Source organism: Chiloscyllium plagiosum, chromosome 31 (assembly GCF_004010195.1).
Source record: "Chiloscyllium plagiosum isolate BGI_BamShark_2017 chromosome 31, ASM401019v2, whole genome shotgun sequence".
NCBI classification, from domain to species: domain Eukaryota; kingdom Metazoa; phylum Chordata; class Chondrichthyes; order Orectolobiformes; family Hemiscylliidae; genus Chiloscyllium; species Chiloscyllium plagiosum.
In genome coordinates this window covers 12127197-12152658 of record NC_057740.1, presented here as the reverse complement: position 1 = coordinate 12152658, position 25462 = coordinate 12127197, and the positions used below count along the sequence as shown (strand labels likewise).

Genomic DNA, 25462 nt, shown 5'->3' with positions numbered 1-25462 from the left:
ATCCAGATATCCTAAACTAATCTATTCCATTTGACAGCATTTGGACCATATCCCAGTAACCCCATCCTATTTATGCAGCCATCCAGATGCCTTTGAAATGTTGTAATTGTAGCAGCCTCACCACTTCCTCTGGCAGAGCATTCCATTTCACCCTCTGTGTGAAAAAGTTGCCCCTCAAGTCACTTTCATATCTTTCCCCTCATCTTATACCTAATTTTGGTCTCTCCTACCCTGGCAAAAAGACTTTGACTATTCACCCTTATCCATGTCCCTCATGATCTTATAAGTCTCTATAAGATTGCCCCTCAGCCGCTCTGCAGAAAATAGTCCCAGCCTATTCAGCTTCTCCATATAGGTCAAGCTCTCAACCCTAAAAACATTCTTGTAAGTCTTTTCCGAACCCTTTCAAGTTTAACAATACCATTCCTTTGGCAGGGAGACTAGAATTTAATGCAATATTCCAAAGTGACTTGGTCTGTACTATATGTAACTCCAGACCCACAGTGATATTATCTACTCTTAACTTCCCACTGAAGGGGTCAGTGAGTCTAGTAATGACTATTAAGGAGCACCAACTATATTGGCAATATGCACAAAAATTAAGTTAGTGGATTGGTTGAGTTTTACTTGACTAATTTCTTCAATGGGTTCCTGCTACGAGGCTGAAGAACCCTAATCAATACCAGAATAATAATATTGGTTAAAAAATTTGGTGATGATTAAACTTTGTAGATGGTTTCATATTCTGTGTTGCGTTAGTAGAGCAGAAACATGATAATTATAGGAAGGCATCAGAGGACAAAAACGGAAGCTGGAATCCCACTCATTGTCACATCTCAAACCTGAATGTACACTGGTGGGACTGTTGAGCAAGAAGGGGATTGGATTCGACCACGTTATCGCTCCATACACCAGCCACTTGGGTGAGCTGCCTATATGATGGCTGTGACGTGAGACTTTCCTCCCGAGAAGGATTAGAACGTGCAAAAGAGGGGGGAGAGTGAATTGGAGCAGAAAATGTGACTCCTCTCATAGCTCAATCTGAGTCATGTTTTGTATAACTCTCCAAAATTAGCTGTTCTAATTATTAGTTTTAAAAAGCTATTTAACTTACGTAACCAAAACCTTGCTACTGTGCTAGTCGTTTTAAAACGTTCTACTGGGGAAAAAAACACAGTAAACATCAATTTATGGATGTTTAAACTCCTGAATTGATTTGTTTCGGTGGGTGAAAAGTTTAATTTAAATCTCAGATGTAAAACAGGATTATGTCAGTAAAAACTTTAGCATTTGTGTATCTCTTATGGACAAGAGGGAAAGAATGTCATGAATAAATAACACAGCTGCCTGGAGGAATGGGAAACAAAACAAGAGCCAGTCCAGTTTCTGTGCAAGATCCAGTTCAGACTTTGGTGCAGGCTAGAGGCTGGTGCTCGGAGTAGCAGTGAGATGAGGGCACTGCGTGCGCTCCTGATATCACACAGAGGTATGAGGTGGGAGCTCAGCCCTAATCCCGTGCAGGGTGCCTCACAGACACTGAACAGAGAGAGAAAGGAGAGCCAGACAGCATCCGCAATCACAGCACAGGGGCAAACCACTTCCCCAACTACTCTCCTCTTCCGCCACACACACTGCACAAGGCACAACACGACCAGGTGGCTCCCAACTGTATACAGTGGCGACCGGTAGACTTCCAGCACTGTTTCCCCTTAACCTTTGCACGGCGAGTCTTGCCAAAGGAGTGGCATTTGGACTCTCAAGAGCAGGACTGGGACAGTTGTGGACTCAACTAGTTCAGAACATGAGCTGAGAAGAGCCTATATAGATGGGTGATCAGTGAAGTCCTCTGTCATCGTTGCTGCCCGAATCTTTGAGATTGTCCAAAGCAGAGCGAACAGGGCTAATCCAGGCAAGTGCTCTTTCCCGGTGCACGAAGGAGCCCTTTGACAAGCAAGGTAACCTAAAATCTCTTTATTTTCATTTTGACTTAGTCGTAATTATCTAATGATTTTTGATTTGTTGCCGTATTAACGGTCCCGTTTTCTATTCACAAATTGCTATTGGCTTGGAAAATCAGTAGTTTCAATGTAATTGTCTTTTGGCTAATCCACCGCATCTTTACCGAAGGAAAACCGGCTGGATGCTGTTTTTGGTTTAAAGCTTCCTGAAAGATGTATTTTTTTTTAAAAAAAAAAGCTAGTTTCTCTTAGACATCTGTGACTTGGCAAAAAAAATGGAATTTAAAGTAAGTGTGTGTGTTTAAATATATATATATATAAATTCCCATAGTACTTAAAGGTTGGGAAGAACTTGTAAATATTTGGTTTTGAAAGAGCTTTTGCAATCGTCTCCTTCCCGTCGCTTTGAGTAGCACAGTAGCAATGTTTTACTTGGTATTGGAATGGTTGCTTTGAACGACCCATTGGCAGCAGCTAATGGATAATCTATTGCAAAATGGGAAATGCATTCCCTTTCATTGGCTGTGATTGCCAGCTATTAAATACTTTAAAAATCAACTCACTTTCTTAAAAACAAGGCAACGTTTTGGGTAAGTGTCCCCTCATTTATTTTGAGGGGGCCGAGAGAGGTGGTTCTATTCAGGTGCGGTTTCTGAAGAACACTGTCTTTGACAGTGGCGTTCATCCTTCATTTGCTGGTTCAGTTGGTCGCCTGTTAGACTCCTTTGTGAGTCTCTCTCCCTCCCCGTTACTGTTAATGGGGCGGGTGAAGGGAACGTTCACTTCTTATTCTGGTACAGCTTTCTCTTCAGAGCAGAGTTAGCCTGTTTCCGAATGATCTGCAAATACCTACAGTGTATGAGAAACGCCAGTCTGTACCATAAAGGGCTCGCAACAATAGGACTCAGTCCTGTCCTCAGCCGGAATTTGCACTGACATACACTTAGCAGCGGCAGTTCACTGGGCTGGCATCGGGAATAGGGAGACTGTGTGATCAGCGTCGAATAAGGAAGGCGACTCAGAAACGTGTGGGCGAATACTGGGACAGGTGAGACAGGTACCCACATAGGGAGGGGAAAGAAAGCAAAGGAGCCGTTAGCCAATTTCGCTAACCTCTCCCTCAGTGAACGGGACCTGAAAATGATTAGTTGAGGACACTGAGAGAAAGTGGCGAAGTTTAGGTAGATTAATTTTCCGAACGTGTGCAATCCTTTTCCTAAAACATATATGCAACTGCTGCAGGCTCCGTGTTTTTGTAGCTTCTGAGCACAGACGTTTCCTTCCCAGTAGCTATCCTTTGTCTTGTTACTGGCTGCATATGTCAATTACATATTGCAAGGATGTCTTCCTCACTTGTCTATCTCTGTTTGGATTTCAGCACTGGCGTTTTACACATCTCCCAGTATGGTCTGCTCTGTCAAGAGGAGCTATCTAGCTTTTGCAGTCATCTTACTCTAATGGAAATTTTCCTAACTCTCTGTGTCTTTCTGGCTGTTAATCCCCATCAGGGCTTTGTCTCTTTTAATGCATTTTGTAGTGACATTGATACAAACCCTATTCACTTTAAGATTTGTGTCTTCAATTCGGTGGCAGAATGTAGGCAAAACTAAAGCGAGACATTTGAGGAATACTTTGACTGAATACCCTCCCTGATTTTACATGGAGTTGGACTCACATCATTCTCTGTGACTGTAATTTGTGGAATTGAAAACAAACTATATGACTGATTTGCTTTTGTTATGCTGTAACTCTAATGAATCAATATATTCAGAATCTGGATTCAAGATCAAGAGCAGACTGATTAGTAAACAAGGTGATGGCCAAGTGTTGTAATTAATTCCAGCTTTCCCTGTTCTGAGTGGTCAAGTTTGGAAATGCAGAGTCCAATTTTCTGTGTGCTGTATTCCAGGAAATGTTTAAATGAACAGCAGTCGCAAAAAGCCTAACGTTTCTAAAATATTTTTTCTCTCCATGTTTTGGTTTCTGTGTGATTATCCTTTTTAAGGTTTTCACTGACTTCTCCCGATCAGCTCAGCAGAAATTACAACTCAAAGGCTAGACTGAATCTTTACCCTAGTCACGCCTCACCCCATGTCTTACTATGATCCTGATAAAAGAAGGTAACACTTTCCCAAATTTAAGTCAGTGGAGAGTAAAATCGAACAGTGTATGAAGCAGGCACTCTGATCTGATCCTGTAGGTTCGCTTCTCAATAGATGAGATTAAAATTACTTCCTCAGTTAAGATGTTTCTGTTGAGGAACTAGGATAAGGGACAGAGTTAATCATGCAAGATGCCATCAAGGTTGTAAAGAATGGGAATAAAGACAGGCAAATGCAGAACGATAAAGAAAAAAAAGCTTGCAGTTTATGTTGCAACTTGTCTTATATTAGATTGTCACAAGGCACTTTACCTTCTATGAATTATTTTGATATGCTGTGACTGTTGTGGAGATAAGTGTTCCTCATTCAGCAGACAGAAAGCTATCACAGACAGTGATATTGGACAAGGAAGGACTGTTAGCTAGGATACTGTATAATTCTATCTTCAAAAATCCTTAACATCTCCTTGAGGCAAACGATTTAATGTCACAATCAAAAGATGGGGCTGGTGCCTCAGACAATATAGCACTCTTTCAATACTGCATGCGGTGACAGCCAGAATGATGCACTCAGGTACTGGAATTGAGCTTGAGCCCAGGGCGCAGTTCTGTCACAGAGACCATCGTGCCATCAACTAACCCCTAATTACATCAATTACAAACTAGATGTTCCTATAACCATTAGGAGGAAGATTGGCAGTTGATCCTTTTTAAGAACATGAGCAAAGCCACTTTTGAAATTTAAATTAAGTTCTCAAAGTGCAGAAATCCAGCAAGGGAATTGATGGAGTCTGTTCATCAACCAATCAAATTATGTGACTTTAATAAAGCACCTATTAATAAAAAATGAATTAAATTTGCATTTCTATTTTACTGAAGTAAATTCTGTATTGACGAAAACACACTGTGCCCTATCCAGGCATTTAAATGCATTCTATTAAATATGAGGTTTGGATTTCAGCAGAATTTTCTCTTTTAGACAGTCTGCATTGGTTAACCCTTTGAATGCCTTAGCAGAATAATTTTATTCCATCATGGTGGCTGATTGCTGTTTTACTTTTCTGGTCATTAGTGTTATGCTGAGCTAGTTGATCTCAGTTAATCTAACAGTTAAGATACAATAGTTTTGACCTGAAGGCTGATATAAATAGGTTTCTCGCTTTTGATCACTATCCAATAATTCCACTTACGAAGTGAATGTGTGGCACAAGCAGAATCCTGTTTCCACCCAATGTGATACATGCATCCGTTAAAGAGCCCACTGATCTTCTCTGTGTAAAGCCTAACCTCCAAATTCTGGCATGAATCTGCAGGGTAGACTTTAGAGAGGTGAAGAAAGATTGGATTAAGATTTATATTATAAAATCTCCAATGACAATTAAAATCTGAAGGAATAAGATTCAAAATTTGTAATTAATGTTAATATCATTGGCAGAAAGTGGATTGGCAGAAATTAGTGTCTTTTTTTAAAATGTGCATGTAGAATGGAAATGGACACGCTTTAACTTGAGTTAGCTTCATTAGCTCCAGTTTATATACATTCTGAAGAGCACCAAACTCTCTTTATGAAGTAATATGTACAGTTCTGGTCACCCAGTTATAGGAAGGATGTTAGTAAATTGGAGGGGGAGTATAAAAGATTTATTAGGATGTTACCGGGATTGGAGGGTTTGAGTTATAAGGAGAGCATGTGTGGGAAATCATGTCTCACAAACTTGATTGAGTTTTTTGAAGGAGTAACAAAGAGGATTAATGAGGGCAGAACGGTGAATGTGATCAATATGGACTTCAGTAAGGCATTCAACAAGGTTCCCCATGAGAGACTGGTTAGCAAGGTTAGATCTCATGGAATAAAGGGAGAACTAGCCATTTGGATACAGAACTGGCTCAAAGGTAGAAGACAGACAGTGGTGGTGGAGGGTTGTTTTTGAGGCTGGAGGCCTGTGACCAGTGGAGTGCCACAAGGATCGGTGCTGGGTCCTCTACTTTTTGTCATTTACATAAATGACTTGGATGCGAGCATAAGAGGTACAGTTAGTAAATTTGCAGATGACACCAAAATTGGAGGTGTAGTGGACAGCGAAGAGGGTTACCTCAATTACAACAGGATCTTGACCAGATGGGCCAATGGGCGGCCACTATTGAAATATTACATGCAATTCTGGTCTCCTTCCTATCAGAAAGATGTTGTGAAATGTGAAAGGGTTCAGAAAAGATTTACAAGGATGCAGACAGGGTTGGAGGATTTGAGCTATAGGGAGAGGCTGAACAGGCTGGGGCAGTTTCCCTGGAGCGTCGGAGGCTGAGGGGTGACCTTATAGAGGTTTACAAAATTATGAGGGGCATGGATAGGATAAATAGACAAAGTCTTTTCCCTGAGGTCGGGGCAGTCCAGAACTAGAGGGCATAGGTTTAGGGTGAGAGGGGAAAGATATAAAAGAGACCCAAGGGGCAGCTTTTTCACACTGTGGTGGTACGTGTATGGGTTGAGCTGCCAGAAGAAGTGGTGGAGGCTGGTACAATTGCAACATTTAAGAGGCATTTGAATGGGTATATGAATAGGAAGGGTTTGGAGGGAAATGGGCCAGGTGCTGGCAAGAAGGACTAGATTGGGTTGGGATATCTGGTCGGCATGGATGGGTTGGACTGACGGGTCTGTTTCCATGCTGTACGTCTCTATGACTTTATGAGAGGCTGGACAGGCTGGGACATTTTTGAGTGGAGCATAGGAGGTTGAGGGGTGATCATTTAGAAATTTATAAAAGTCTTGAGGGGCATAGATAAGGTGAATAACAAAGATCTTTTCCCCTTGGATGGGGAGTTCAAACTGGAGGGCATAATTTTAAGGTGAGAAGAGAAAGATTTAAAAGGAACCAGAGAGGCAACATTTTCTCGCAGAGGGTGGTTTGTATGTGGAATGAACTGCCAGGGAAAATGGTAGGTGCAGATACAGTTACAACATTTAAGAGGCTTTTGGACAGGTACGTGAATAGGAAAAGTTTACAATGATGTGAGCATGCAAGTGGGATTAGTTTAGTTTGGGAAATATGGTCGGCATGGACTAGTTAGGCCGAAGGGTCTTTTTCCACGCTGTATGACTGTATGACTCTGAGCCTCGATCTCATTGTACCACATTGGCTTCCAATACCCAAGTGCCTTAAATTTAAAATTCTAATCTTGGGCATCTTTAGATGTAGTATCCGTGGAGGACTGTATGCTCCTATTCTGACCAGTTGTGCCCCCTATATCCTACAAGTTGATGGGAGCTCCAAGTTTAAGAATTTCCTTAAAACCAAGCTCTTTATCAGAGCTTTCTTTAGCCCCCATCACAATGTATTACAAAACTGTGTTTCTCAGAGTTTAGCACACACTTCCACTGAATTATGGTCTTTCTTTGAATGTAAGTTGCTGTATTTCAACTGGCTTCAGCTCTGTAGTTCATTGCTGTTTTTCAACAGATCTTGGAATTGTAATTTCATTAGTGTACTTTATCTACCCCTGAACATGTAGTTTGCTGATAATGATGCTAAGTTTGATCATGGAAGTCGAATGCTGTACTTTGCTGGATTTGATACAGGTTTGCTGTTGTATTTACATTGGTTAGACCTAAGACGTTGACTTCTCCACCTCCCGATGCTGCCTAGCTTGCTGTGTTCTTTCAGCCTCCTGCTTGTCTACCTTGTATTTACAATGCCAGCATTGATGGATTCCAGCCCTCCAGCATTTCCTTCATCCTTTGGCGCCATACTTGGTGTCAGGTTAACTTACAAGATGTATTGTATTGAACCCAATGAAGCATTGACTGCCTAAACTTTGTCCTGAATTAAACCTATTTTCAACCCCATTTTAAGTTAGTGTCCAAAGTTGTGAGTAACACTGAGATCGTATGATAATAAGGGATGTGAATGCTTTCCCACGTTTCTAGCCAAAAACTGACCATCCATTGCCATTTGAAAATAGAGGCGTTTCCTGAAAATCTCAAGGGTAATCTAATGCAGTTGAATGTTTGTGCAATAGGGCTCAACTCAAACTTTACAAGCTGCTGAGAGTTGCCACGGAGGGTAAATTATGTATTTAACAGAAGATAACTGCTTTTGCTAGATTGCAGGGCCCAGTATGTGGGCGTAGCTTCAGGTTGTTGTTAGCCTTTTTTCGTTGCTTTGTAACTTTTTAAATACATAATTCTAAGTGCATTGGGGAAAGGCTAGGTCTGGACTCAACATGTGGGAGTGAGTGCATTCAGTTAATTATTCTGCGTCACTGGGTTTACAAGACAACCCACGCGTTAAGAGCAGTCCACATCTTCACGAAGTTCTGCTAAAATAATATTCTTTGTTCTTAGCAATAAACTGACCCCTGAAACACCAATCTGAACTGGCCCAAGCTATCGCTGTTCAGGGAAACAAAACCAAAGCAAAATCTTTGGCTGCAGCAAACAGCAGGAGTGTTTTCTTAACACCCTACCTGCTTATCTTTATAACTTGAGTGTGCCATCAGTCATGAACTCCTGATCCACTTTTACCTGCCAAAACTAGGAAGAAGTTCTACTGGCAGGCATACATGATGACCCTCTCTGAGGAGGAGCAGGGGAGTGTCAAAGGTCATTCCAATGGAGATCCAGCAATGTCAGGCTTTCCCGGTTTCTGAAGAAATAACGTCAGTTTACAGTGCAGTGGAATGATGTCACCAGTACTAACCATACTGGTGTGGCTCGACTTTATTTTTAAACCTGTCAATGTGCTTAATACTATACTGCCTCTTTGAGTTTCAACATTTCTTTGCAAACTGCAATTATGGCAGTTTAGTTATTGATTGGTTTTGTGAATTAAAGGGTCAGAAGGGAGATCCACCCAAGTAAGGCTTTAATGAGGCAATTCCATTGCACATAAAACAATTTTATACCAACAAATTTGAATTGAGGGAACACTTTATTTAGAAGCAAGGAAACAATGTATAATCTTATTAGCCCCTGTCTTTTCTTTAAAAGAAAAGTCTCCCCTTTTAGTTCCTTCCTTGTTCAAAGTTGCTTAAACTGTCTGATTCCTTGGTGCCCACAACTCTCTGCTATCTCAAACAATCCATTCTAAATCGTCACTCATAGCAGGTCAGTAATACTCAGGTCCGTCATGATAGAATCCTATCCTTTCCTCACACAGACATCCTGGATGTGGAAAGAAAATCTGGACGCCTGAAATAAATGTTGGAAAATGTTGGGAAAATTCAGCAGGTCAGGCAGAGCTCACTGGTTGTTTGTCAGCACTGAAAATGTTAGAGAAGTGAAAATCCTGCCTTTGACCAGATCAAATGACAGTTCATCAATCATAAATGTTCACTCTGTTTCCCTGTCCACAGACGCTGCCAGACCAGCTGAGTATTTCCAGTATTCTCTGTTTTTACTCCCAAGCTGTGAATGTGGGTCCTCTGATGATCAGGAGTAAGCGAGGACTGCAGATGCTGGAGATCAGAGTCAAAAACTCCTACATTCCTGATGAAGGGCTAATACCCGAAACTTTGATTCTCCTGCTCCTTGGATGCTGCTTGACCTGCTGTGCCTTTCCAGCACCATACATCTCCTCAGATTAAGAGAGGGACTCTGAGTTTTCTCCTTCCTAAACCTGAGACGCTGAGGTCAATCACAACGCTTCAATTGCCATCACAGGAACTTCTTTGTTTGTATGCATCTGCTTTACAATGTCAGTGTACATACAAACGGAATCAACTGAATGTAATGATTTGTCCTTTTATAATTGACAAGGAAACTGCTGTTATCAACTTGATGGATAGTGCTGTGCTGAAGTAGGTTGATAAAGTTGCTTGGAATTCTAAAATTAAGCTCTTTGGGTCACTATGTGCAGATTTGAGTTCATGTTTTCACTTATTTTGCCAATGTATAGGGAGCTGCGACATTTGTTTCTGAGTGGATTTGTCAGAAGAGAGGAGAGGTGGGTGTGAGTAAGAAGAATTCTTTTCATTTCCTTATCCAGAGATAACTGAACATACTTAACCTAAACTGCCATCAGATTGCAATCTTGTGCTTCTTTGTCCAGGCTGTGTACTTGCTACTCATTTTGGATGAGTATGTGGACATTAATCTCTGAGACAGTAGCTCAGGCCAGTTTTCAGAGGCAATTAGAAAAGAGGAGTGAGCTATTCAGGCTGTGGCAGTATTCTCTCCATATTGCTGGATGCATTTATCTAACAGAAGTTCACCTGTCTCAATCTTCAGAACTCAATTCTTTTCTGCACCAACAACCTCCTAGACACATATAAACACAGAAAATAGAAGCAGGAGCGGGCCATTCAGCCCATCGAACCAGCTGTGTCGTTCAACATGATCACAGCTGATCATTCAAACGGGAATCAGCATTACGTCTAGTTTGTTTTTCCCAGCTGCACAGGCCTCCAAACTTCATGTTGGGGCAGTGACTTCTGGATCTGAAAGTCAATGGCATGATTGGCAAGCCAACATGAATTGCCATGCATGGAACCTTGAAGGGGCAGCACACATGCGCAACTGCTTAGGGGGAACATTACTCCCTTTAGGGGGAAAAATAATGTTCCTGCTTTCTCCCTATCCCCTTTAATCTCTTTAACCTTAAAGACCGTGCCTCACACTTTCTTGAAAACATTAATCTTTTTTGCCTTCAACAATTTTATGTAGCAAATAATCCTGTGCTGATAGAGGATTCCAAATTTCGTTTATGGAAAGTAATTGAGAAACTTTTATTCGAACCCAAGAATCTGGCTGAAACAGGGAAGGACCTTATTGGGTACCCTTTATTTCAATAGTGATCTAATGCAGCAGGCCATTTTCCATTCTGTCTAAGGTGAATATGTCCAGTTCCATGGAAATCAGGAGGACTCACTCCCATTTTCCATTGCAATTCACAGAGATCTCCATTGAAATATAATGGGGAATATCTACGGACGTTTGGTCGGTTCTTTGTAAGATGTCTGCCTGACTTTATTAACTTTATTAGTCAGTCTCAGAGGGAACGGGTGCCTCCTCTCCAAATTCTTGCTCTATTAAATCGATTTTGGCATTTAAGCAAATATCACTGAAATGTCAGCTGTTTGAGTGGCATTATTCTCTGATGATATCCCCTGTCCAAGTAGATGGAACAATTATCAATATTTGTGGAAGAGATATCTTTGTGGATGAGGCAGGGAATTCATTAAAACAGCAAACGCTGCAGTATAGACATTTAGCTGAAAGGAGAGCCTGACTGAGTTTTGCATGCTGACTGTATCCTGAAGGGGGCACTGAGAGGTTTCTTCAAATAAGAAGCAAACTACAGATAGGAAAAAGACCATTTTCAAACTTCCAGCGTTAAGACAACAATGAAAGAGCCTAGGAAGCACAGAAATGTGAAGGGGATAATTCCAAAATGTGGACTATTGAAATTTAATCACATTTAAAGTGAAATCTGGTGCTAAAATTAGATATAGACCATACAAATCTATGCCCTTTGTTTTCTCAGATCAACCTTGGCACTTGTTTAACTTTTTTTGTTGGTCTGTGGTGACATTTACTGTGAGAGGGGGTGGTTAGCAGATGGAAGCCGACTTGTTCCCTTGAGAAATGATGGTGGTGTTCAGTTCGTGTTATGCAGTTGTTTCAACTTTATGTCACTCTGCAATTTGCTGTTGCTCTAGTACTGCCAATTCTGGATATGACAAGGGCTTTGATCACAATGTCTCTCACCTTCAAAACCTTGCTACCACCTTCCCTTGTTAATTGGAAAGCAACCAGACCTATGTTTATTCAATTGGAACATCTTTTTTTATCTGCTCAAACAAACAATTTGGCATTTCTGATAAGCAGCAGATGCTGGATAACTGGTATGTCAGGCAGCCTTAGTGGAGAGAGAAGTGGGCTTGAACATTTTGGGTTGACTACTGTTCACTAGAGCTATTTGACAGTGAAGGACAGTTCCACAACAGAAGCATGGAAGTGAAGCAAATCGGTGTAGGAGTAGGCCATTCGGCCCTTTGAGCCTGCACCACCATTCAATATGAACATGGCTGATCATGTAATCTCAGTATCCCACTCCCGCTTTCTCTTCACACCCCTCGATGCTTTTAGCTGCAAGGGTCACGTCCAACTCCCTCTTGATTATAACTAAAGAACTGGCCTCAACAGTTTTCTGTGATAGAATATTCCACAAATTCACAACTCTCTGAATGAAGAAATTCTTCCTCATCTCAGTCCTGAATGGCTTACCCTTTATTCTTATAATTAGCAACATTAACAATTGACTGAAGTCAATGTCATAGAGTCATACAGCTGTCCAACATGGAAACAGATCCTTTGGTCCAACTCGTCCATGCCAACCAGATATCCTAAATTGATCCCATTTGTCAGCATTTGACTCATGTCCCTCTAAACTCTCTAAACCCTTCATATTCATGAACCCATCCAGATGCCTTTTAAATATTGTAATTGTACCAGCCTCCACCACTTCCTCTGGCAGCTCATTCCATACACACATCACCTTCTGAAGAAAAAAATTGCCCCTGAGATCGCTTTTAAATGTTTCTCCTGTCACCTTAAACCTATCCCCTCTAGCTTTGGACTCCCCCACCCTGGGAAAAAGACTTCTCTATTTACCCTATCCATGCCCTTCATGATTTTAGAGTCATAGAGATGTACCACATGGAAACAGACCCTTCGGTCCAACCCATCTATGCCGACCAGATATCCCAACCCAATCTAGTCCCACCTGCCAGCACCTGGCCCATATCCCTCCAAACCCTTCCTAGTCATTTAACCATCCAAATGCCTCTTAAATGTTGCAGTTGCTATTTTATAAACTTCTACAAAGGTCATGCCTCAGCCTCTGACCATCCAGTGAAATTTTTTTGGGAGATCTTTATTACATGCTAATACCTTTCTCCTGGAATGTCCCCAGTGGCCGAAGAAGATGGGGTTAGGATTAAGGCAAATTAACAAGAAACTGCAAGCTCAGCCTGCTCAGATAGTCTGAGAGTTTAAGTGAAATCTTGGCAGAGACTACAAGTGGTGACCATTTGCATTACAACTCGAATCCTGCTGGCTCAGCAGGTGTGTGAGAGGCAAGCTTGAGGTGTTTTTTGCTTTTTTGCTCTGGAGGCAAAGATGCTATATCTTTTATCTTCCAGCACTGTCATTGAATTAGGGCATGCAACGTACAAGGTGAATGCTGCATAATTCAATCCCAGGCCTGTAGTACGAAACATTGATTTCTCCACCTCCTGATGCTGTCAGCCTCCTGTTTGTTTACTGTAGTAGATGGCAGTCTCTGCCAGTGTAGACCAACACTGTCTTAGCCCGAGAAGAAAACATCAATACTTTTTAAAGCCATAGGAAGAGGCAGACATTGTGCCAATCCAAATGGACTGGATCAGGATTCATTCTGATTTTTCGCCACTATCAAGGATCTTCACAATTTTCACTGATTAGCAGCATTCTTCCAGGGTGAATGTAAAGTGGCAGCAAGCCGTCAACTCTCCAGATTGTCCTGGAGACACTGCCAATGAAAAATTAATTGTACTGCTTCAAGCAACCTTGATGAAAAATCAGACAGCATTTTTAAAAAAAAAACTTGTTAATTCATTACTTATATGGGAAGGTAAGTGGGGTGTGGGAGTTGCTGTTCTATTAACAATTAAACAATATCTCAGCGGGCAAAGAGAATCTGATTGGTTCCAGCTGGATTAGGCTGATGGTTTGTACCAAGGTTTAATGCAGCTTACAGGAGGATATCCCAAGAAAAGCACCAGCCAGTACTTAAAATTGAGGCATCAACCTGGTGAAGCTATAGCACAGCATTACTGGCCAGCAGAACAGCATAACAAACATGCAAAAGACACACAACCAACACATCAGAACCAAGCTCTGCAATTCAGCTACATGCCATCAGGAATAGGGATGGACAAGGAAACAACTCACTGTAGGAGGAGGCTTCACTACTAATTCCAATGATGGGGAAGCCCAGCACATTAGCACAAAAAACAGGACTAAACACATTTGCAAACATCTTCAGCAAATTTGATAATTCATTAAATGGTTGAAGGCATTGAATACTATCATAATCCAACAAAAGTATCAAAGATGCATTGGCTGTACCCCTAGCCAAGCTGTGACAGTACCGCTACAACACTGGCACCTACCCCACAACATGGAAAATTGTCCAACTATGTCCTGTCTACAAAAAGCAGGACAAATCCAACAAGCCAATTATCACCCCATTGGTCTACTCTCAATCATCAGTAAATTGATGGAAGGTGTCATTAAGTCAGTGCTTTTAAGCTTCACCTACTCAGCAATAAGCTGCTCATTGATGCCGAGTCAGGATTTGGAGATGCCGGTGTTGGGCTGGGGTGTACAAAGTTAAAAATCAGGTTGTTGTCCATAACCACCCAATGAAGGAGCGGTGCTCCAAAAGCTAGTGCTTACAATTAAACCTATTAAACTATAACCTGGTATCATGTGATTTTTAATAATGATGCCTAGTTTGGGTTCTGTCAGAGCCGCTAAGTTTCTGAACTCGTTACAGCTTTGTTCCAAACATGGGCAAGACAGCTGAATTCTAAGAGGTGAGGTGAGAGTCACTGCGCTTGATATCAAGTGAATATTTGATAGACTGAGCCATCAAGGATCCTTTAACAAAGCTGAAATTAATGGGAATTAGGAGGAAGGTTAGAGTGGTACAAAGGGGGATGATTGTGATTGTTGGAGTTAGGCCCAACAATTCTCAGCTGTTTCAGTTATTAACTTCCCTCCATGCTGAGGTCAGAAGTGGGGATGTTCACTGTTAATTGCACAGTCTTCAGCTCAGAAACTGAAGTAATTTGTTGTGGACAACATTTTTGTCTTGGACTGATAAGTGGTAAGTAATGTTCATGCTACACAGGTGACAGGCAGTGCCATCTCCAAGAAGAGAATCTAACCATCTCTCCCTGATATTCAATAAGCTGCTATCACTGAAATCCTCCCACTAAGCACTGACCAGAAACTGAACTAACCATATAAATACTGTGATTATAATAGCAGGTCAGAAGCTGGGAATTCTTTGGCAAGTAACTCACCTCCTGACTCTCCAAAACCTCTCTACCATCTACAAGGCAGTGTCAAGAGTGTGATGGAATATTTTTCCATTTGACTGGATGGATGTAACTCTAACAACACTTAGAAGGTTTAAAACAATCCAAAACTAGAGCTACCTGCTTGATTGTCACACCATCTCACAACTTTACGTTTACTCTTTCCACCACCATTGTACAACAGCAGTGTGTATGATTTGCAAGATGCATTGCAGCCACTCCCCAAGGCTCCTTCAACTTTGTTCTCTTGTACCATGTGTTGGGACATTATGTTGAAGTTGTACAAGATGTTGGTGAGTCCACTTTTGGAGTACTGTGTGCAGTTCTGGTTGCCCTGCCACAGGAAAGATATTATTAAAATGGAGAGGATTCAGAAAAGATTTGCCAGGATGTCGCCAGCAATGGAGGGTTTGAGTTAAGGAGAGGCTGGAAGGGCTGGGACTTTTTTCCCCTGGAGCATAGGAGTTTGAGGGGTGATCTTTTGGAGGTTTATAAAATCATGAGGGGTATAGATAAGATAAACAGAAAAGGTTTTTTTTTTCTCCAGAGTGGCGAGTTCAAAACTAGAGGACGTATTAAGGTGAGAAAAGAAAGATTTAAAGGGAACCTCGGGAAGTTTTTTCACACAGAATGCTTCATGTGTGGAACGATCTGCCAGAGGAAGTGATAGATGTAGGTATAGTTGCGACATTGAAAAGACATAGGTACATGAACGGGAAAGGTTTAGAGAGATAAGGGCCAAATGCTGGCAAGTGGGACTAGTTTAGTTTGAGAAACTTGGTCAGCATAGACAAGTTGGACCGAAGGGTCTGTTTTTCTAGCCAGCAAGGTCCACATTCTGAAAGAATGCATTTTTTTAAAGGTCAGGTATGTTGCTTGGTGAATGGCAGAAACTTGAGGGCAAGATGGTTGTGTATCATTTGAGGAGTCTTCCTGGGTTACATCTAACCAGAGTTAGCAATCCTAGGTGCCAGAATGTCTGCAGAGCTTTGACCTTCGTGGCCTGTACCTTTAGAATAGACAGGTGGGCAAAAAAAATTCAATTCTCTCTTTCCTACTAGTATTAAGCCCACAGCCATGGGAAGATTGTCAGGCCATTAATGGTTAATTGGCAAGAAGCCTGACATGTGCAATCCTTTGGAGATTAAATATTATCAAGCTTTTACTGACAAAAGCTATATTTAGAATCAAGCAAAATGCCTCTTCAACAGCATAAGACCATGTTTCGGTCTGAGCCGCTATCATCTTTCATTGGGAAGCAAAACAAATCCCATATCAGTGAGACAAGTGCGAAAGAAATAGCTTCTTTATTTTTGTATCTGTTGTTCAATAACTGGTTCAAAGTCCACGGAGGCATTTTGTAACGTAAGATGTGAACCTTCCGCTGCTGTGAAATGAGCAATTCTGCAAGTTCCACGATCTTGATTGTGGGTCTCCCTCACAGTAATCAGGCTCCTTTTCCTGGAAAGATGAAGGAAACCTGGCTGCTAGTGAATGATTTGTCCTTTGTTCTCCTGAAGCCGCTGGCTCATGCTGGGGTATGAATTCACTGATGTCCACTGTCTGTCAATTCCACATTCAAGGAGGTATTCTTCAAGGGAACACGAGTGTCATTAAGCTGTTCGACTGTATGAAGCTTCGCAACCAAATCTGAGCAGACTCTCTCTTCATCCACCCTCAACAGCTTGTAGTTGCACTTTCCAACAGAAGTCACTTGATAGCAATCAGGAACAGATTTAGGGATAAAAACAATTTGCCTGAGTATTCCCAAACTGGCTATGGATGTTTCTTTTGAAGTACTTATCTGTCTGTCTCTTGGAAGAGTCAGTGACAGGATTAGATGATGTTTGAATGTGTCTTTTGTGGGTTGGTTCTAATTCTGAATTTAGGAGCTGCCTAGGGATGAGGGTGTGTGTTGTTGGCTGCATCAGGAAATATGAGTTTGTACTGGACAGACAGAGTTCGAGATACTGTCTGTCACACCAAAATGCTAAAACTAATTGGGATATTCCCATTGCAGCATTGCTGAAACCAATTAACTGAAAAGCAAATTAGAAAAGTTTCTGATCTGTGGGATGGAAAAAGCAAATAAATTTGAGATGAAAACGTCTGAGATTCAAGCTGTGATTTCATGGCCAGGAATTCAATGCACTGGCAGAGTGCTCCTATAACTAAGTGGTATATCTGCAACTAAATACTTGCTTAGACCATCTGCTCCAACTAGGACCAGTTTCTGTTCAATCTTCGATCGATTAGATTAGATTAGATTACATTAGATTAGATTACATTACAGTGTGGAAACAGGCCCTTCGGCCCAACAAGTCCACACCGACCCGCCGAAGCGAAACCCACCCATACCCCTACATTTACCCCTTACCTAACACTACGGGCAATTTACTACGGCCAATTCACCTGGCCCTGCACGTCTTTGGACTGTGGGAGGAAACCGGAGCACCCGGAAGAAACCCACGCAGACACGGGGAGAACGTGCAAACTCCACACAGTCGGATGAGGCGGGAATTGAACCCGGGTCTCTGGCGCTGTGAGGCAGCAGTGCTAACCACTGTGCCACCGTGCCGCCCACGAATGTACAACAACAACTCACAAAACACTCATCAATGTAATAAAATTCCACAGAATGTTTCCCAAGAGCAATCTAAAACAAAATGTGACACTGAACCACACAAAGGGGAATTAAAGCCTGGTCAAAGAGGAGGTTTTCAAAAAGTGACTAAGAAGACAGAAAGCGAGGCGATGATCTGTCGGAATGGAATTCCAGAGCTTGGGGCCTAGGCTATCAATGGTGAAGCAATGTTTAAAAATTCTTTCACTGAATGAGGAAAGTGCTGGCTAAGCCAGAATTTATTGCCCGTCCTTGAGAAGGTAGTCACCTTCTGGAACATCTGCAGTCCATGTGATGAAATACACCCACACTACTGTTCGGGAAAGGATTTCAGGATTCTGATCTAGTGACAATGAAGGACCAGAGATGTAGTTCCAATTCAGGATAGCTTGTGACTTGGAAGGAACTTGCAGATATTAATGTTTTCTTATGTCTGCTGAATCTATCCTTTTTAATAGTAAAAGATTGCTCGAGAGCATAATTAGAAGATATTTTAACGGATTGTGGGTTTTAGAAGGTTGGAGAGGGAGGAGGTCATGGAAGGATTTAGAAACAAAGGTGGGAAGTTTAGAATCAAAATGTTGTCTGCGTGGGATACAATGTAGGTCATTATTGTGGTATTCTTCCTTCTCTCCAGAAGCTCGACAAATGTATTATGTAACTGGAGGCTTTTCTGGGAATAATATATACAAATCTTGCTTAGGGAATGTCTTGAAGCTTCACACCAATCAGTTGACTTTCGAAGAACGATGGCTATCGATTATATGGAAAAATATCATAAGCAATTGCCAACAACTTTGTGAAAAGAATTCTCAAATACTCAGAGTTGGAGGATCAAGTGTCATGAAATTTTACGAAATATATTAAAAAAATCAGAGTAGTAACTGCAGGTGATTTTGACTAACCCAAATATTTATTTGGATAGTGTTTTCTGTGCAAGATAGGAAAAGATAAATGTTCTTAAATATCATCCAAGAGAAGTTTATTACCAGTATGTAGACAGGCCAACAAGTGAGGTTCTGGCTCTAATATTTAGAAATGAACCTGGGCAAGTGGAAAGTGTATAAATAGCGGAGTGTTTTGGTGATAGTGATCATAACTGGACGGTGGCTCAGTGGTTAGCACTGCTGCCTCACAGTGCCAGAGACTCCGATTCAATTCCTGCCTCTGGCAACTGTCGATGTGGAGTTTGCACATTCTCCCTGTGTCTGCGTGGGTTTCCTCCCACAGTCCAAAAATGTGCAGGTTAGGTGAATTGGCCATGCCAAATTGCCTCTAGTGTTAGGTGCATTAGTCAGGGGTAAATGTAGTGGAATGGGTCTGGGTGGGTTGCTCTTCGGAGGGTCGGTGTGGACTTGATGGTTCCACACTCTAGGGAATCTAATCATAACTCAGTTAGATTTAGGTTAGCTATGGAAAAGTTTAAAGGTGGACCTGGAATAAAAATTCTGACCTGAGGAAAGGCTAATTTTACCACAATAAGGTACGATTTGACCCATGGGGCTGGAAGCAGCTACTTTCAGATGAGACTGTCAGACCAATGGGAGGGAGTCAAAGAGCAAGTAGTGGGTGTACTAGGCAAACACATTCCCATAAAGACAAAGGGTGGAACCAAAACTGGAGAATCCTGGATGCCAAGGGACATAAAACTTAGGATTGAGGAAAGAAGGAGAAGCTTATGGCAGATACTGAGGGCTCCGTGTAGAGAGTTCAGTGAAGTATATAAAAACATAGGGAGGAACTTGAAAATCAAGTTAGGAAAGCTGACAGAGTGCATGAGAAAGCACTGGTGGGTCCAACAAAGGAAATCTTAAAAGGGACTTTTAAATGTGTAAGGAGCAAGAGAATAATTAGGGGAAGGATAGGGCCCATAAGGGACCACAGAGATATTATGGGTATACATCTGGAAAATAAGCACACAGTCCTCAATGGCTACTTCACTATGGAAAAGAACCATGCAGGTATAGACATAATGGTGGGAGTCTGTGTAATATGAGAAGAAATTAACATGAAGAGGAGGGACAATTAGGTTTTGCAGCCATGAAAGCCACAGACCCAAACAATACATATCCTAAGTTGTTGAGGGAGGCAAAGGAAGGGATATCAGGAGTCCAAGTAGTACTTTAATCCTCTCTCTGGCCTCGTGCAATGCCAGCGGATGGCTAACATCTTCCCGTTATTTAAAGGAAAGAGGACAAGGGATAGATCATAAAACTACAGGCATCTCAGTTGAAACTTGACGGTCGAGATGTTTTCAGAAATCATTTTGAGGGGCAGAATCTTCATGCACTTGTCTAGACATGGATTAATCAGGGCTAGTCAGAATGAATTTGCTAGGGGAGGTCATGTTTGACAATTTGACACAATTTCTTTGAGGAGAGAGCCAGGAGGGTCAATAAGGATAATGAAGTCCCTTATGGTAGAGTGGACACATAAGTAAGGGGTCCAAGACAAATTGATGTAGTGGATTCAAAATTGGCTGGCAGGCTGGAAACAGGGGCTGATGATAGAGTGATTGGAGACTGCTTCCAGTGAGGTTCTGCAGAGCTTGGTGCTGGGACCCTTGCTGTTTATGGAGTACATGAATGATTTAGACTTAAATGTAGGGGGGGTCTGGTGAAGAGGTTGTGGTTGGCACTACAATTGGTTGAATGGTAATTAAGGAGGAGAATAGCTGTAACCTACAAGACTATATCAATGGACTGGTCAGGTGGGCAGAGCAGTGACAAATTAAATTCAATCTGGAAAAATGGACAAGGCAAGAGATTATATTGAGAATGGTCAGACCCTGTAAAATACTGAACATCAGAGGGATCCTTGAAAGTAGCAGGGCTGGTAGATAATGTGATTAAGGAGACACAGTCATACAGCACAGAAACAGACCTTTTGGTCCAACCAGTCCATGATGAATATAATCCCAAACTAAACTGGTCTCACTTGCCTGCTACTGGCCCATATCCCTCCAAACCTTTCCTATTCATGTCTCCATCTAATTTTTTATTTTAAATTGTAATTCTATCTGCATCTACCACTTCCTCACGAAGTTCATTCCAAGCCCGAACCACTCTCTTAAAAAAAATTTATCCCTCATGCCTTTTTTAAATCTCTCTTTTTTCACCTTAAAATGTGCCCCCTAGTCTTGAAAATCCCCACCTTGGGGAAAAGACAACTCCCATCAACTCTATCTGTACCCCTCATTATTTTATAAACTTCTATCAGGTCACCTCTCAATCTCCTACACTCCAGTGAAAGAAGTCCCAGCCTATCCAGCCTTTCTTTATAACTCAAACCTTCCATACCCAGCAACATCCTGGTAAGTCTCTTCTGAACCCTCTCCAGTTAGATAATATCCTTTCTTTAACTGGGCAACTAGAACTGGACGGAGTATTCCAGTTCAATGTTCTGCACAACTTCAACATAATGTCCTAACTCCAATACTCAAATGAAGGCAAGTGTGCCAAGTACCTTTTTAACTAACCTGTCTATATGTGGCGCAAACTTCAAAGAATTGTGTACCTTTAGATACCTCTGTACTACGACACTGCCCAGGCCCTAACACTAATTGTGTATGTCGTACCGTTGTATGTTGTACCAAAATGCAATACCTTGCATTTATCCAGATAGATTATCAGGGGCATGGGGTGGATGAAAAGGCACTTTATCCATGAGGAGAGGGGTCAATAACCAGGGGGACATAGATGGAAAGTCAGTGGTAGAAGACATAAAAGGAAGGTTTCGAAGAAACATCTCTCAGCTAGAGAGCAGTGGGGGGTCTAGAACCCATTGCCTGAAAGAGCAATTGAGTCAGAAACTAATGTAGCATTTAAGCAGATACTCATTGCATTGCCTTAGCATCCAGGGCAATGGGCCAAGAACTGGAAAATAGGAATAGTTTTGTCAGAAACAGAGACAGGAAATGCTAAAGAAACTCTACAAATCAGGCATCATCTGTGGAGAGAGGAGCAAAGTTAACTTTTTGAATCTGGTATGATGATTCTTCAGTTCTGAAGAAGCATTGTATAGGATTCAAAGTTAATTCCGTTTCTCTGTCCACAACACTGCTTAGTTTTTTCTGAAATGTTTCAGATTTCTAGCATCCTTGGTATATCGCCTTCATTTTAAGTTAGGCTGGTCTTTAACTGGCCTGGGCACCATGGGCTGAGTACTATGAATATCCATTGGATGAATAACCAGTTAATCTGTTTTTGGAAGTGTCAGTTGAGGGCACGATAGGGAATTTGGGAGAATTGTTTGTGTTTTTTTTTCAGTTTTATCATCATTAATGTTCATCTGGAACATTGGAAGATGGACAGGGTAGAGAATTGTGAAGATTGCTTGAGATCCAGGCCATATATAAACCATATTACCACTGGGACTGCTATTTCATTTATTAGCTATGTTAGTTCCAGCAGTAAACATTAACATCCATCCAACTTACCATCAAATTTACTTTGTCCATTCTCCCTTCTAGAATTTGTCTTCTTGTAAAAGACTGACTGCTCAAATGAAGCTATTGGTAAATGGATTATTATAAGTGGCTTTGTTTGATTTAAATCCATAAAGTCTTTGAGGAGGTCATACACCCCGTACTTGCCCTCTGTAGAGTAATACAGTTTTTTTTCCCCACAATACCCCTGTGGCACAGCAAATGTATTTCATTCAAATACCTCCCTCAATTTGAAAAACATTTACACCACAGAAACTTGAAAGAAGTTTCTTCAAAGTAATTTTAGATGTTGCAAAATAAATTCATACCAGGTTTTCCTTTCTAATCAGATTCCATAATTCAGAACAGGCAGTAATGTAAGAAATTTTTTGGAGATGATCAGTGGAACCAATTCACAATCCATGCGTCAAATAGTTCTTTAACTTTCTCTCTGTCACAAACTTTCCTGACTTATTTTTCTACTGAAAAATCTGATTCTCAGCAACCTCTCATTCTTCCAGATATAGTCCTCCCCTTCTCTGCATCCATATTTTGTTTCAAATATGTCAGCGTATCAAATGCAACATCGATAGCCACATGTGAGCTGCCGGAAGCCTGGAGGTTGGCTAATGTGGTTCCACTATTTAAGAAAGGTGGTAAGGAAAAGCCAGGGAAATATAGATTGGTGACCCTGACATCAGTGGTGGTTAAGTAGTTGGATGGAATCCTGAGGGACAGGTTTAAATGCATTTGAAAAGGCAAGGATTGATTGAGATAAACATGGTGTTGTGAGTGGAAAATCATGTCTCACTAACTTGATTGAGTCTTTGGAAAAAGTAACAAAGAGGATTGATGAGGGCAGAGTGGTGGATGTGATCTATTATGGACTTCAGTAAGGCATTCTACAAGGTTTCTCATCGTAGATTGGTTAGCAAGGTTAGATGACGGAATTCAGGGAGAACTAGCTATTTGGATATACAACTGGCTCGAAGGTAAAAGACAGACGATGGTGGTGGAGGCTTGTTTTTCAGACTGGAGGCTTATGACGAGTGGTGTGCTACAAGGAACAATGGTGAGTTCATTATTTTTTGTCATTTATGTAAATGATTTGGATGAGAACGTAGGAGGTACAGTCAGTACGTTTGCAGATGATACCAAAATTGAAGGTGTAGTGGACAGCGAAGAAGGTTACCTCAGTACAATGGGTTCTTGATCAAGTCGGCCAATGGGCTGAGGAGTGACCGATGGAGTTTAATTTAGATAAATGTGAGGTACTGCATTTTGGAAAGGCAAATTAGGGCAGGGCTTATATACTTAATGGTAAGGTCCTAAGGAGTGTAGCTCAACAAAGAGACCTTGCAGTGCAGGTTCATAGTTACTTGAAAGTGGAGTTGCAGGTAGATAGGATAGCATTTTGTATGTTTGCCTTTATTGGTCAGTACATTGAGTATAGAGTTGGGAGGTCATGTTGTGGCTATACAAGACATTAGTCAGGCCACTGTTGGAATAATGTGTGCAATTGTGGTCTCCCTGCTATTGGAAGGATGTTGTGAAACCGAAAAGGGTTGAGAAAAGATTTACATGGACACTGCCAGAGTTGGAGAGATTTTCCCTGGGGTAGGGGAGTCTGAAACTAGAAGGCATAAATTGAAAGTGAGAGGAAAGATTTGAAAAGGGACCTAAGGGGTAACGTTTTCATGCAGAGGCAGCTATGGAATGAGCAGCCAGAGGCGGCGGTGGAGGCTGGTACAATTACAGCATTTAAAAGGCATCTGGATGGGTAAATGAATGAGTGAGTGGGATTTAGAGGGAAATGTTTTTTTTAGATTACTTCGTGTGAAAACAGGCCCTTCGGCCCAACAAGTCCACACTGATCCACCGAAGCGCAACCCACCCAGACCCATTCCCCTACATTTACCCCTTCACCTAACACTACAGGCAATTTAACTTGGCCAATTCACCTAACCTGCACATTTTTGGACTGTGGGAGGAAACCGGAGCACCCGGAGGAAACCAACGCCGACACGGGGAGAACGTGCAAACTCCACACAGAGTCGCCTGAGGCAGGAATTGAACCCGGGTCTCTGGCGCTGTGAGGCAGCAATGCTAACCACTGTGCCACTCACTAATGGGCCAAGTGCTGGAAAATGGGATGAGATTAATTTAGGATATCTGGTTGGCGTGGACAAGTTGGACTGAATGATCTGCATCTGTGCTGTACGTCTCAATGACTATGACTTATAAATGGTCTTCTAATTTATTCTACCTCAAGGATGCCAAAAGTGTTGAACTCCTATGCTCATGGAGACTTTTCTTCCCCTTAACATCTTGTAGGCTTTCAAAATAAAAATTTGCCATTGTCACCTTAAGACTTGATTTACTTTGTCTTTTTTTTTACAGTGTTGGTGAGGCTTTGCACATTTAGGACTCTCTCCAATGATTGAAAATCAAACTATGTCTAAATTCTATTTATTTGAGCTTGAATAAAGGGTCTATTAATCTTTCCAACTGAGGCTCACTATTTCCTTGTGGAATAAAACCAAAAAGAGACAAGGTCAGACCTGAGGTTTTTGACTTTCTGCTGGTTAACAGCTTTCTGTGGCAGTTTAGCCATGTTTGCCAGGTTGCGTGTGCAATACAGACAAAAAATAAGCCTGTTCACTGAAAGCGCTGCCAAGATGTGAGCAGTAGAAGGTTGAACTTTGGCCTAAATAATAATTTGTCACTCTTCACCTTCTCTTGAGCTCCTAATTTTTTTTTGTCAAAGTTGCTCTCACCCTGAACAACAGAAGCGGGGGGAAAAACAAGGTTAATGAAAGCAATTCAATGACTAGACCAAAAGCAGGTAAGGTATTTAAATTGTTAACTGCTTAAAATGGCGTTACTGATCTTCATTATGCTGGTCTGGTTGCTACTGTCATAACAAATGCATTCCTGATCTGTGACTAACGATTATTTCTGCACCATTGGTGTTTGTTTCAACGTAACAGTGCAAAAGCTAACAGCAAACAAAACAGATTGAAACTTGGAGATAAAGGCTTCTCTGGACGTACTGGTAGTCTAAAGGATGGTTGCTTGCCTAAACTGAGGTATAAATACTCTGAGAAACTACCACTTTTAACATCAAATAAATAACTGGAATCAAAAAATTTGGGATTTGCTTCTGGAGAATTTAAGGAGTACAGTGAGGTAGCAGATGAGTATGGTTGACACCTATCCATTTGGGGCCAAAGTTAGAGTGGTGCTGGAAAAGCACAGTATGCCAGGCA

The 25462-nt window shown here is 41.5% G+C and overlaps 1 protein-coding gene across 3 annotated transcripts in view; it reads left to right on the top strand.

Annotated features, from left to right (window-relative positions):
• Window positions 1-1267: 1267 nt before the first annotated feature.
• Window positions 1268-25462, top strand: part of sema6bb (sema domain, transmembrane domain (TM), and cytoplasmic domain, (semaphorin) 6Bb) — a 547826-nt gene continuing 523631 nt past the window's right edge. For 2 of the 3 annotated variants that reach the window (XM_043720976.1, XM_043720975.1), the window contains exon 1: window positions 1268-1955. The gene's annotated coding sequence lies outside the window, so the exon portion shown is untranslated. The remainder of the gene's footprint in view (window positions 1956-25462) is intronic. The other variant, XM_043720977.1, reaches the window with a different exon arrangement.